This window comes from Dendrobates tinctorius, unplaced genomic scaffold, assembly GCF_039654945.1.
Source record: "Dendrobates tinctorius isolate UK_male_01 unplaced genomic scaffold, ASM3965494v1 ptg000039l, whole genome shotgun sequence".
In the NCBI taxonomy this organism is placed as follows: domain Eukaryota; kingdom Metazoa; phylum Chordata; class Amphibia; order Anura; family Dendrobatidae; genus Dendrobates; species Dendrobates tinctorius.
The window spans coordinates 19,651,069-19,663,606 of record NW_027361707.1 but is presented as its reverse complement, the minus strand read 5'-3'; the positions used below and the strand labels follow the sequence as shown (position 1 = coordinate 19,663,606).

At 45.2% G+C, this 12,538-nt stretch overlaps 1 protein-coding gene across 5 annotated transcripts in view; it reads left to right on the top strand.

Annotated features, from left to right (window-relative positions):
* Nucleotides 1-8,483: 8,483 nt before the first annotated feature.
* Nucleotides 8,484-12,538, top strand: part of LOC141088456 (uncharacterized) — an 87,197-nt gene continuing 83,142 nt past the window's right edge. For all 5 annotated transcript variants that reach the window (XM_073574540.1, XM_073574537.1, XM_073574539.1 and 2 more), the window contains exon 1: nucleotides 8,484-8,636. The gene's annotated coding sequence lies outside the window, so the exon portion shown is untranslated. The remainder of the gene's footprint in view (nucleotides 8,637-12,538) is intronic.

Genomic DNA, 12,538 nt, shown 5'->3' with positions numbered 1-12,538 from the left:
AGTGGGGATGGGGGGTTATTTAATGTGTGGGGGGGATTTGGGAGTGGGGATGGGGGGTATTTAATGTGTCTGAGGGATTTGGAGTGTGGATGGGGGGTTATTTAATGTGTGTGAGGGATTTGGAGTGGGGATGGGGGGATTTAATGTGTGTGGGGAGATTTGAGGACACAGAGTATGTGTGAGGAAACAGTATGGGAACAGTATGGGGGTTGGGTGCAGACAGTATGGGGAGCGAACGGGTTAATGTATGTGGACACAGTATGGGGAGTCAGGGATATGTGTGAGCAGGCAGTATAGAGAGTGAGGGGGTAAATATATGATGAGACAGTATGGTGAACAGAGGGATGTTAGAGGAGGGAGGGGAATAGTGTGAGGCGACAGTATATTGCAGACATTTTTATTTAGGAGCATTATAATGACAATTCTATCTTTAAGGGCATCATGTGGAGATTTGCTGCAGAAGACCAGAGAAGATGAAAGTCTGCAGAGACGAGATGTGGGTGAGAAAACTCATCATGGGGTTTGGACAAGAAGAAGAAAAGGAGACCGACTCCAGAGACGACGTCATCTATAAGGTACTTGGATGTAAATGTTATTTGTGCTACTGACTTATTCTCATGTTTTTATTTGTTAGGAACATTAAAGGGGTTCTCCAGGTTTGTACGGAGTCTGCAGTCATTCTATGTGACTGCAGACTGCTGAATTCTCACAGTGCTCACTGAACGCTGTCCTGATTCTCTCGTGCCAGTAATTTACATACAGTGGGGAAAAAAAGTATTTAGTCAGTCAGCAATAGTGCAAGTTCCACCACTTAAAAAGATGAGAGGCGTCTGTAATTTACATCATAGGTAGACCTCAACTATGGGAGACAAACTGAAAAAAAAAAATCCAGAAAATCACATTGTCTGTTTTTTTTTTCATTTTATTTGCATATTATGGTGGAAAATAAGTATTTGGTCAGAAACAAAATTTCATCTCAATACTTTGTGATATATCCTTTGTTGGCAATGACAGAGGTCAAACGTTTTCTGTAAGTCTTCACAAGGTTGCCACACACTGTTATTGGTATGTTGGCCCATTCCTCCATGCAGATCTCCTCTAGAGCAGTGATGTTTTTGGCTTTTCGCTTGGCAACACGGACTTTCAACTCCCTCCAAAGGTTTTCTATAGGGTTGAGATCTGGAGACTGGCTAGGCCACTCCAGGACCTTGAAATGCTTCTTACGAAGCCACTCCTTCGTTGCCCTGGCGGTGTGCTTTGGATCATTGTCATGTTGAAAGACCCAGCCACGTTTCATCTTCAATGCCCTTGCTGATGGAAGGAGGTTTGCACTCAAAATCTCACGATACATGGCCCCATTCATTCTTTCATGTACCCGGATCAGTCGTCCTGGCCCCTTTGCAGAGAAACAGCCCCAAAGCATGATGTTTCCACCACCATGCTTTACAGTAGGTATGGTGTTTGATGGATGCAACTCAGTATTCTTTTTCCTCCAAACACGACAAGTTGTGTTTCTACCCAACAGTTCCAGTTTGGTTTCATCAGACCATAGGACATTCTCCCAAAACTCCTCTGGATCATCCAAATGCTCTCTAGCAAACTTCCGACGGGCCCGGACATGTACAGGCTTAAGCAGTGGGACACGTCTGGCACTGCAGGATCTGAGTCCATGGTGGCGTAGTGTGTTACTTATGGTAGGCCTTGTTACATTGGTCCCAGCTCTCTGCAGTTCATTCACTAGGTCCCCCAGCGTGATTCTGGGATTTTTGCTCACCGTTCTTGTGATCATTCTGACCCCACGGGGTGGGATTTTGCATGGAGCACCAGATCAAGGGAGATTATCAGTGGTCTTGTATGTCTTCCATTTTCTAATTATTGCTCCCACAGTTGATTTCTTCACTCCAAGCTGGTTGGCTATTGCAGATTCAGTCTTCCCAGCCTGGTGCAGGGCTACAATTTTGTTTCTGGTGTCCTTTGACAGCTATTTGGTCTTCACCATAGTGGAGTTTGGAGTCAGACTGTTTGAGGGTGTGCACAGGTGTCTTTTTATACTGATAACAAGTTTAAACAGGTGCCATTACTACAGGTAATGAGTGGAGGAAAGAGGAGACTCTTAAAGAAGAAGTTACAGGTCTGTGAGAGCCAGAAATCTTGATTGCTTGTTTCTGACCAAATACTTATTTTCCACCATAATATGCAAATAAAATGAAAAAAAAAACAGACAATGTGATTTTCTGGATTTTTTTTTCTCAGTTTGTCTCCCATAGTTGAGGTCTACCTATGATGTAAATTACAGACGCCTCTCATCTTTTTAAGTGGTGGAACTTGCACTATTGCTGACTGACTAAATACTTTTTTTCCCCACTGTACATGCGGTCACATGCTGACTAGACATGTGTGGCCTCACTCAATGAAAATGAACAGATCGAGGTCGGGCACGTCTAGTCGGAATGTGGCCAGAAGTATATAAATCACATACTTGTGCTGACATGACTGTACATTGGCAAGGGAGAATCCTAAAAGTGTGCAGGGCATTCGTTGTGAGAATTCAGAAGCTGCAATGTCAGGATTCAGCTCTGCAGGTTCCAGTAGTCATCACATGGACACTTCACTCATATGCGATTTTCATACTTGACAACGAGCTTCTCTTCCTGCTTTCAGTTTTTTACTGAACATTGAGAGCATTAGGAAGAGCAGCTCGTGGCTACATGGCTAAGTGTGCAAGTCGCATATGTACTTGGGGGGGGGGGGGGGGAGTGCCGAACCAAATTCTTGCCCCAGGTGCCAGGAAGCCTAGATACTCCTCTGGGGAGAGTCATCATCCGTCTCCCCTGAAGCGTGGTATTGCCAGGGGGCAGTTTTTCAGGTTGAGGAGAAACTGCTCTGACTGGGGTGGCTTTGAGGTACAATCAGGCAATATTTGGGACAGATTTAGGGACAGGGGCTACCCCACTAATGTCATTCAACCTGCGTATAAACTGGCCAGACAGACTGGGAGATCCTCATTGTTGATCCTTAGAGATAGGAAAGATCCTGACAACCTGACTAGATTAATAGGTACGTTTGACAATCAGTCAGGAAAAGTAATGGAGATTCTAAACGAAGCACTGGGCTATACTTAAGACTGACCAGGATATCTGTGGGATGATTTCACCTAGACCCTCAGTGACCTATAGGAGGGGTAAATCTATTAGGGACAAAGTGGTAAAGAGCCATCTTGAACCACATAGGAAGGAGGGAACATGGCTACAAAATAGGCAGGTCGGAACCTTCAGATGTGGACATTGTAGTTTCTGTAAATTTATTACACCTTCTAAAATATTCACCAGTGCCCACACGAATAGAACTTACAAGATGAATTCCTTTGCAAATTGTAAAACTGTAGGGGTCGTTTATTTATGCACATGTTCCTGCCCTCTGGACTATGTGGGTAAAACTAAACATGAGCTCCGTATACGCATTGGTAAAGATTTGGGTGACATTAGGCATAAGAGGGACACCCCATTGGCGCGTCACGTCAACCTTGTCCATGGTGGAGATGAAAAGCAGATTGGATTCCGTGTGATTGAGAGAATTGAGCTCGGAGTGAGACCGGGGGACTGGGATAAGAAAATCCTACAACGGGAGACGCATTGGATTTTCTGGCTCGAATCACAGAGCCCTAATGGACTAAATGAGCAATTGAATTTCACGAGTTTTCTTTAGATGGCACCTGATGGATCCAGCATGCTGTACTTTTCCTCACTACTATGAGCTGTGACATTGTTTCATGATTCATAATATTGCATTAAATCTGTTTTTGTTTGTGGATACATGGATGTGTCTTATGAAGGGGCTAAAAAGGCATTCTTATATTTTGATAGAATTTTATGTGATTAATGTTCCTTTGTGTGGCCATTTTGACCTTCAATGAGGGGATTTTTCCATTTTTTGCGCCCTCATGTGATATCTTTGCTACCTTTTGTGACGTCATTTTACTACTAGATAGAACTCTGAGGAGGTTTTTTGTGTGTAGCAGCTAGGTGTAATACCATGAATATGCCTCTTGGGTTTTTATGTTTTGTTCCCAATTGTGATATTTTGTCACTTTAATATTGGCTGCGTTCCCGTGACGTCACTCTATTATCATACGTAACCTTGATACAGGTTAGTAGCAAGTTGCAATATCAGTAATATGCCTTTTGGATGTTCCTCCCCTTTAACTGACATACTTCCGGTGTTTGGGACATAGGGCACGCCGCATCATGAGCGCGCTCCCCGCTACAGGCGACCGGAAGTGACGGTGCGACTGTGACATGGTGGATAGGAGGCAGAACGCCGTCCATTGAGATTGCGGTTTTCACCACATGTGATCACTGCCTGTCACCGGAAGTGACGTCGCGACTAGGACGCGGTAAATATGAGAATCTGAGACACAGTAAGCACGCCGCACACTGAACTGATCTCTCGGCTGGGGTGATGAGACCCCTTCTTCTCTGCCCCTGATGAACCCTCTGCATCCTGGAGGGGGAAACGCGTCAGGCAGGGCCTCACATCTTCTTATGGCTGATAAGTATTGAGGTTTTTTTTTGCGCTGACAGACTGATGGATGGCAATGTAAATTCTGACTACATGCGGTTATTATGGCATTCTTGTTTGTAGGGAGTGCCTTCACTGCCGCTTTTGCCTTTATTTGGGACTATTATGTCCATGTCATGTGATTAATCAGCGTTTGTATGCCACTTATTTCCACCTGGTGGATTTGTTTATGATGATCTATTTGCAGTGCTTGAATTTTTACTACTATTGCTTGGAACATTGTTTCCTCTCAGTTCTTCCTGTGTAGACGTTTTTTCTGTCTAGGGGGGGGTTTCATATATACAGTCTGTCATTGCATGCAGCATAAGCCCTTTTTACTATGAGATAAGCCATTTAATAAGCTGCAATAGTAAGCATTTTTTACTACGAGATAGGTTTATTAGTTGTGGGCCTAGTGCTCACGGCTCTGCTACGAGATAAGTTTGCACATATAAGAGACGCTATCCAGTCTCTCCACTAGGGTTTTTTTTTTCTTTTTCTGGTATTTATGTGTGTTTTTGTGTTTTTTCTGTGTATCCTCGTCATGGACTAGGGATTTGTAGGATGTTATAGGGTCACCGACGTTGAGCGGGGGCGCCACATCGTCAACAACTAGGGTGCCAACCTCCGCGGCCAGGAAGGGACTTGATAGGGCCAATTAGGACGACTGTAGTTGCCCTGAATATTTTGAACAATTTTCTGCCTGGTGACCTTTTGGTGATTGATTGTTTTGTACCCTTTGAGATGGGATTGTCCAAGATTTTAATCACTGCAAATCTACCAGGACCTGGCCGTCCCTCTAAATATATATACAGGGTGGGCCATTTATATGGATAAACCTAAATAAAATGGGAATGGTTGGTGATAAAGTGGATTGGTCATCGTGGGCCAGCTGAATGGCCACCAAGGTCTCCCGATCTGACCCCCTTAGACTTTTATCTTTGGGGTCATCTGAAGGCAATTGTCTATGCTGTGAAGATACGAGATGTGCACCATCTGAAACAACGGATACTGGAAGCCTGTGCTAGCATTTCTTCTGCGGTGTTGCTATCAGTGCGTCAAGAGTGGGAGAAGAGGGTTGCATTGACAATCCAACACAATGGGCAGCACTTTGAACACATAAGTGGTCATAAACTTGTAAATAACTCATGAAAGAATAAAGTTACATTAAAACCAAGCACACCATTGTTTTTCTTGTGAAATTCTCAATAAGTTTGATGTGTCACATGACCCTCTTCCCATTGGAGAAAATAAAGTTGGATCCAAAATGGCCGACTTCAAAATGGCCGCCATGGTCACCACCCATCTTGAAATGTTTCCCCCTCCCATATACTAATGTGCCACAAACAGGAAGTTGATATAACCAGCCATTCCCATTCTATTTAGGTGTATCCATTTAAATGGCCCACCCTGTACACACACATATATATATATATATATATGATTTGAAGAATATTTCGTTTTAAAATGATAGAGAAATGTTCTAAATCATTTACACATGTAAAAGCTCATGTTAAAATCGCATTGCAGTCTGATGTAAATCGGATGCTAGGTGTGAAAAATCGGATTGTACTCGCATAAAAAACGCATGACCCTCACATGACACTTGTATTACACTTGTCCGACTCTCCTGCATCAAAGTCGGAACGATTTTTAAATCGCTAGTGTGTCTCCAGCCTTAGGCTGGTTTCACACTAGCGTATGGCAGAGCTGCGGAGGGATGCGGACTTCCTCTGTGAAGCTCCGCCCACTGCCGCACCTCCTCCGTTCAGCTCCGCCTCCGTCAGCATGCGGCCTGCGCGTTCCCTCTTTAAGATTGGATACTCAGGCCGTGCCGATGTATGCGGATGCCTCCGCATGCGTCGTTTTGATGGTGCGGCGACCTGCGCCAAACGCATCGTGTTGCATTTTGTTGCGATCGCCGCACCTTCAAAACGGTGCATGCGGAGGCATCTGCATACACCGACACGGCCTGAGTACCCAATGTTAAAGAGGGAACGCAGGCCGCATGCTGATGTAGGCGGAGCTGACCGGAGGAGGTGCGGCAGTGGGCGGAGCTTCACAGAGGAAGTCTGCAGCCCTCCGCAGCTCTGCCATAGGCTAGTGTGTCTCCAGCCTTACTGTGTATGTAATGGTGGTGTGAGATCAGTGGCCCAAAGTCATTTAACCCCTTAAAAACATAGTTACTTATTCAAATGGCCAAAATCGGCTGTTTACCCACTTTGATACCAGTTCTGATGCCCAGAACCCATTTGGGCCAGGCTGGAGGGTCCTTGGTTTGATGTGAGGAATCACTGTGTATTGTTAGGCTATGAGCACACGTAGTTGGAAGTGCTGCGGATTTTTCAAAATCCGCAAGTCAAAATACCTGCAGTTTCACACCTCACAATGGAGAAGGTGTGAAACCGCAGCGGAATCCGCACAAAGAATTGACATGCTGCGGATTGTAACCCGCACGGAAAAATCCACAGCATGTGCACTGCGTTTTTGGTTTTACCATTGCAAAGAATGGTACTGTACAACGCAGCTAAATCTGATGAGGACCCGCAGGGCCAGAAACGCTGCAGATCTGCAGCAGAATCCGCAGCGTGTGCACACAGCCTTAGGGTATGTGCACACATAGTTTTTTGTCTCTGCGGATTTTGTAGAGAAAACCGCAGGAAATCCACAGGACAAAGTGCTGCGGTTTTTCTGCGGTTTATCTGCGTTTTTTCTGCGGTTTTCACCTCATAATGGATGAGGTGTAAAACTGCAGCGTTTCTGCACCAAACAATTGACATGCTGCGTTTTGAAAACCGCAGCAAAACCGCGCGGAAAAAAACGCAGCATGTGCACAGCTTTTTTTTATTTCCATAGGAAATAAAGGTACTGTACAACGCAGCAGAATCTGCTGCGTTTCTGCAGAGCCAAAAACGCTGCGGAAACGCAGCAGAAAACGCAAAGTGTGCACATACCCTTAGTGTGAAATCAGTGGCTCAGTCATTTAACCCCTTAAAAACATCAGGTACTTATTCAGATCTGTGAAAATCGGCTGTCTGCACACTTTGATGCCAGTTCTGGTGCCCAGCACCCATTTGGGCCAGGCTGGAGGGACCTGGCTTTGATGTGGGGCTCCCTGTTCTATATGTCTGCAGTGGGATATCAGTGGCCCAAAGTCATTTAACCCTTTCTTTAACGCTCTTTGGTGCCCACTTTAATGCCCATTTTTGTGCCAGTTTTATAGTTTTTGTAGCTGTTTTTAAGTGTGTTCTCATCACGGCTCCTTGTTGCATTGTGTGTTATTATTGTGATGCTTATTTTTTTGCTGTTAAACCTATAAAAAAAGAGAAAAGAAAAAAATTGCCGAATAAGAAACTGGACGAACAAGAAACCAACTTCAGCCTCGTTGTGAACATACCCTTACGCTGAAAAAAAGCCTCCGAAAATCAGCAAGAACAATCGCTGCTGTCTGAACGAGCCCTTGGGTGTGTGCACACGCTGCGGATCCGCAGCGGATTTGGCCGCTGCGGGTCCGCAGCAGTTTTTGCTGCGGTGTACAGTACCATTATTCCCTATGGGAATAAAAAAAACGCAGTGCAGACGGTGCAGATTTTTCCAATCGGTTTTCCTGCGGTTTTGAAACCGCAGAAAGAATTGACATGTCCGCTGCGGTTTGCCATCTCCTCCATTGTGGAGATGAAAAACCGCAGGGCAGAACCGCAGGGCAGAACCGCAGAGCAATCTGCAGGTAAAACCGCAGGCCTTTTGACCTGCAGATTTACCTGCGGATTTTACAAAATCTGCGCGGCCAAATCCGCAGCGTGTGCACGTAGCCTTCCTGCAGACTGCGGCCGGTGGTTTGTGAAGGGTTTTCTGCAGGCGGGGGAGGTGCACATGGTGGTAGGGAAGGAGGTGTTGATGTGGGGGCTGCTTTCTGTATAGTGATGGAAATAAGGCCGGCAGGACCCCCTCTGTATACACAGGCAGGCTGACACACAGAAGAGACTGAAAGCTGCTCTGGAAGAGAAAAGCCCTGGAGGTCACAGATCTGCTCCTCCCTTCCTGGCTGCAGACACATGACGGCTCTGGAGTTCCCAGGTGTGAGTATACAGCTATATACACTCCTGTAGCCCCCCAGCCGAAGCTCTGAGGGCTTACCTACAATGGTGGTCACTCCTCAGCTGGGGTGTACTTATATTACTGACTGTAAAGCGTGTTGTGGCTCACTGGCAGCGAACATATGTCTTGGGTTGTAACTATAATATTGTATCACTAGAGATTGTAACAAAGAGAATCCTGATTGTTGTGCTTGTATTGTTCCTGTATCTGTGTAGACTGTGGATACATGTCATACCTGATACTATTCTGTTTTTTTTTAAAAATTTTTAATGGCTACGGTCCCACGATGAGTATTTGGTGACATTTTGACATTATCGGCCTATGTGCACACCTTGCGCTTTTTTTTAAGCTGCTGGCAAAAAGCAGGTTTTGCTCATTTTTTTGCCGCGTTTTTATTGTACATTTGTCTCTTGTGCATGCCGACAAAGTTTAATGCATAAAAAAAATAATCTGGTTCAAATTCAACAAGTTTTGGCATCAAAAACGCAGCAAAACCCGATAACTGCTTTTTTTGGGGGGGTGAAAAATGCTAAACACTCTTATGTGCCATAAACTGATCTGCGGTGCGTGTTCAAATCTGCCAAAATGTGCAAATTTTTCCCATATTTGATGTGGAAAAATCCCCAGATAAACAAATGCACAAGACACAAAAACCGCGACAAACACATGTAATAAAAAATAAACACTGTGAAAAACGCATCTAACTTCACATAATAGATGCAGAAAATCTGCAACATCGAAAACTCACCAAATCCTCATCGTGGGAGCTTAGCTTTAGCTAGAATGACGTTATTTAGGTTTGTTTTTTTTTTGCTTTTTTTCTTGTTTCTCAGTACATAACACGTGTTTTTATTGTGGTTTTTGGTATGTCATGTTTTACATTAAGCTGCTTTGTTTTTGATACCTCCTTGTATGTGTCAAAATTTCATTGATTCAGTCGTGTGACTCCGGTCCTGGGAGAAGTTCGGGAGAGAGGTAAAGATAAGCGACGCTTTCTCTAACCCGCAGTCGGGGGGCTCGGAGGTTGGTGCAGTAGAATACGGACGTATTCTCAGAACTGCCCGGCCATACATCTGTAATCCAACATGACATTGTCACCGAGCCTCCGGTAAGGGTACAAAAGAAACTCTACTGAGTGTCAGAGGCGCGAAAGCAACCACCGCAGCTGAGGTGAAACAAATGCTCCAGTTAGGAGTTATTGAGAAGTCCAGGAGTGATTGGGCCAGCCCCATTGTACTGATTCCAAAGACGGACGGATCGGCACAATTTTGTAACGACTTCCGAAAATTGAATGTCCACATTTGACCTTTATCCAATGCCCAGTACTTCACGACACTCGATCTGACCAAGGATTACTGGCAGGTGCCTCTTACAGAGTTGGAGAAAGAAAAGACTGCCATTATAACACCGGAGGCTCTCTATCACTATATCATCTTGACTTTTGGGTTACATGGGGCCCCGCCACATTCCAGAGACTGAAGGACATAGTGGTCGAGCCCCACCGGAAGTATGCGTCACCGTGTTTGGATGACGTTATTATCTTTAGTACCGATTGGCATACCCAATTGTCTCAGGTACAAGCAGCAATGGATTCACTCAGGCTTTATCGTACAAACGGATGCCTCTGAGGTAGGCCTAGGAGCGGTTCTGTCACATGAGGTGAATGGAGAAGAACATCTGAAGACCCTGGAAACTTACCCCAGCAGAAAAAATATTGTAGTGGAGAAGGAGTGCTTGTCCATTAAGTGGGCCTTGGAGTCCCTACGTTATTTGCTCGGGTGACAGTTTCGCTTGGTAATGTACCCTTCACCCTTGGTCTGGATTAGAAATGAAAAGGAGAGGAATGCTCGAATCACCAGATGGTTCCTGTGACTGCAAAATTTTAGCTTCACTGTGGAACAATGGGCTGGGAAGGAGCAAGGAAATGCGGATGCCCTGTCACAGGTACAGACTGGAGCTGAAATTCAGCCCTGGCATTTGACATCACACAGGCCCATGCTGTCCACATCCCGAGCACCAGATGGGATATATTACTAATATTACCCTGGATGGAGGAAAGGAAGATTTACTACAAGATCAATATTTCTAATGATAACCATGGCCTACTGGGGTGAGTGACGGAGTCAGCAACTTTGTGCTCCGTCACAACTCTTAACAGTATGGGTGTCATGAGAACACCAATTCTGTTAACAACACAGTAGCCAAGCGGCCCACTACCAGACAGGCCCTTTTGGCATTTGCCAGAATTGCCAGATGGCCAATCCGGCCCTGACAGGCACCCTTTATAGTGACAGGTGTTCAACCCCACAAGTTTGAGCGAAGTGAGGGGATATGTAAGACAGCAAAGGGAATCATATGCAAGGGTCCTTATGAGCCCCAGGAAGCACATAGAAGCATATTAAAGCTGCTGGAGCGCATTGTAATCCCAGCCGCAGCTATAGTTGCATTGCAAAATAAAAGAGTATGGATTTGGTCAAACTATTTCACTAAGTAAGATTTAAGAAAAACTGACATGGGCTTTTATTTTTGGAGCGATCTGCAGGATGGTACTGTGGTGGGTCTCTCCATCCACTCTGGGTTTTGCGAGTGGCCCATGTCCATGATTCAGAAAAGGTGTGCATACTGACCAACGTGTGACACTTAGACTGGACACGGGTGGACTTCCTTTCACTAAGCATGAGGGTATGTGCACACACTGCGGATTCTGCTGCGTTTCCGCAGCGTTTTTGGCTCTGCAGAAACGCAGCAGATTTTGCTGCGTTGTACAGTACCTTTATTTCCTATGGAAATAAAAAAAAGCTGTGCACATGCTGCGTTTTTTTCCGCGCGGTTTTGCTGCGGTTTACAATCCGCAGCATGTCAATTGTTTGGTGCAGAAACGCTGCGGTTTTACACCTCATCCATTATGAGGTGTAAAACCGCAGGGCAAAACCGCAGATAATCCGCAGATAAACCGCAGCACTTTGTCCTGCGGATTTCCGGCGGTTTTCTCTACAAAATCCGCAGAGACTAAAAACTACGTGTGCACATACCCTTAGACTTATGAAGGGAATTGCTTGCATCTGAAATTTTCAGGGTATGTGCACACGGTGCAGATTCTGCTGCGGATCTGCAGCAAAACTGCAAGTGATGTACAGCACCATTTAAGGCTATGTAAAACAAAAACCGCTGTGCATACGCTGCGGATTTTTCCGCTCAGATTTTCTGCAGATTTAAAACTGCAGCATGTCACTTCATTTGTGCGGATCCGCAGCAGTTTTACACCTGCTCCATTATAGAAATCCGCAGGTGTAAGGCTATGTGCACACGCTGTGGATTCACCTGAGGGTTTTTCCGCGCGGATCCGCAGGTAAAGTGACCTGCAGTTTTCCTGCGGATTTGCCTGCGGTTTTTCCCTGCAGTTTGACACCTGGACAATGGAAGAGGTGCCAAACCGCTGCGGAATCCGCAGAAAGAATTGACATGCTGCGGTTTGTAAACCGCAGCAAAACCGCGCGGAAAAAAACGCAGCGTGAGCACAGCGGTTTTAAAAACCCATAGGATAACATGGTACTGTACCATGTCTGCAGAACTGCTGCGGGGCCAAAAACGCTGCGGAACCGCAGCAGAATCCGCAGCGTGTGCACACAGCCTTATAGGGTCTTCATCGCAAGAATACATGAATACATATGCACATGCTAATCTTTAGTTAATTGACCCCATAAATTTAATTATTTATGCATATATTTTTCTTATTTCACCGACTTAGACTATTTGTTGATGATGGATTACAAAAATATTTAAACACCAGTTGTAATGTAACAAAATGGGTAAAAAGCCAAGGAGGGGGTGTGGGTGAATACTTTCACAAGCCACCGCATGTACAGTAAAATTTCTTGAATAT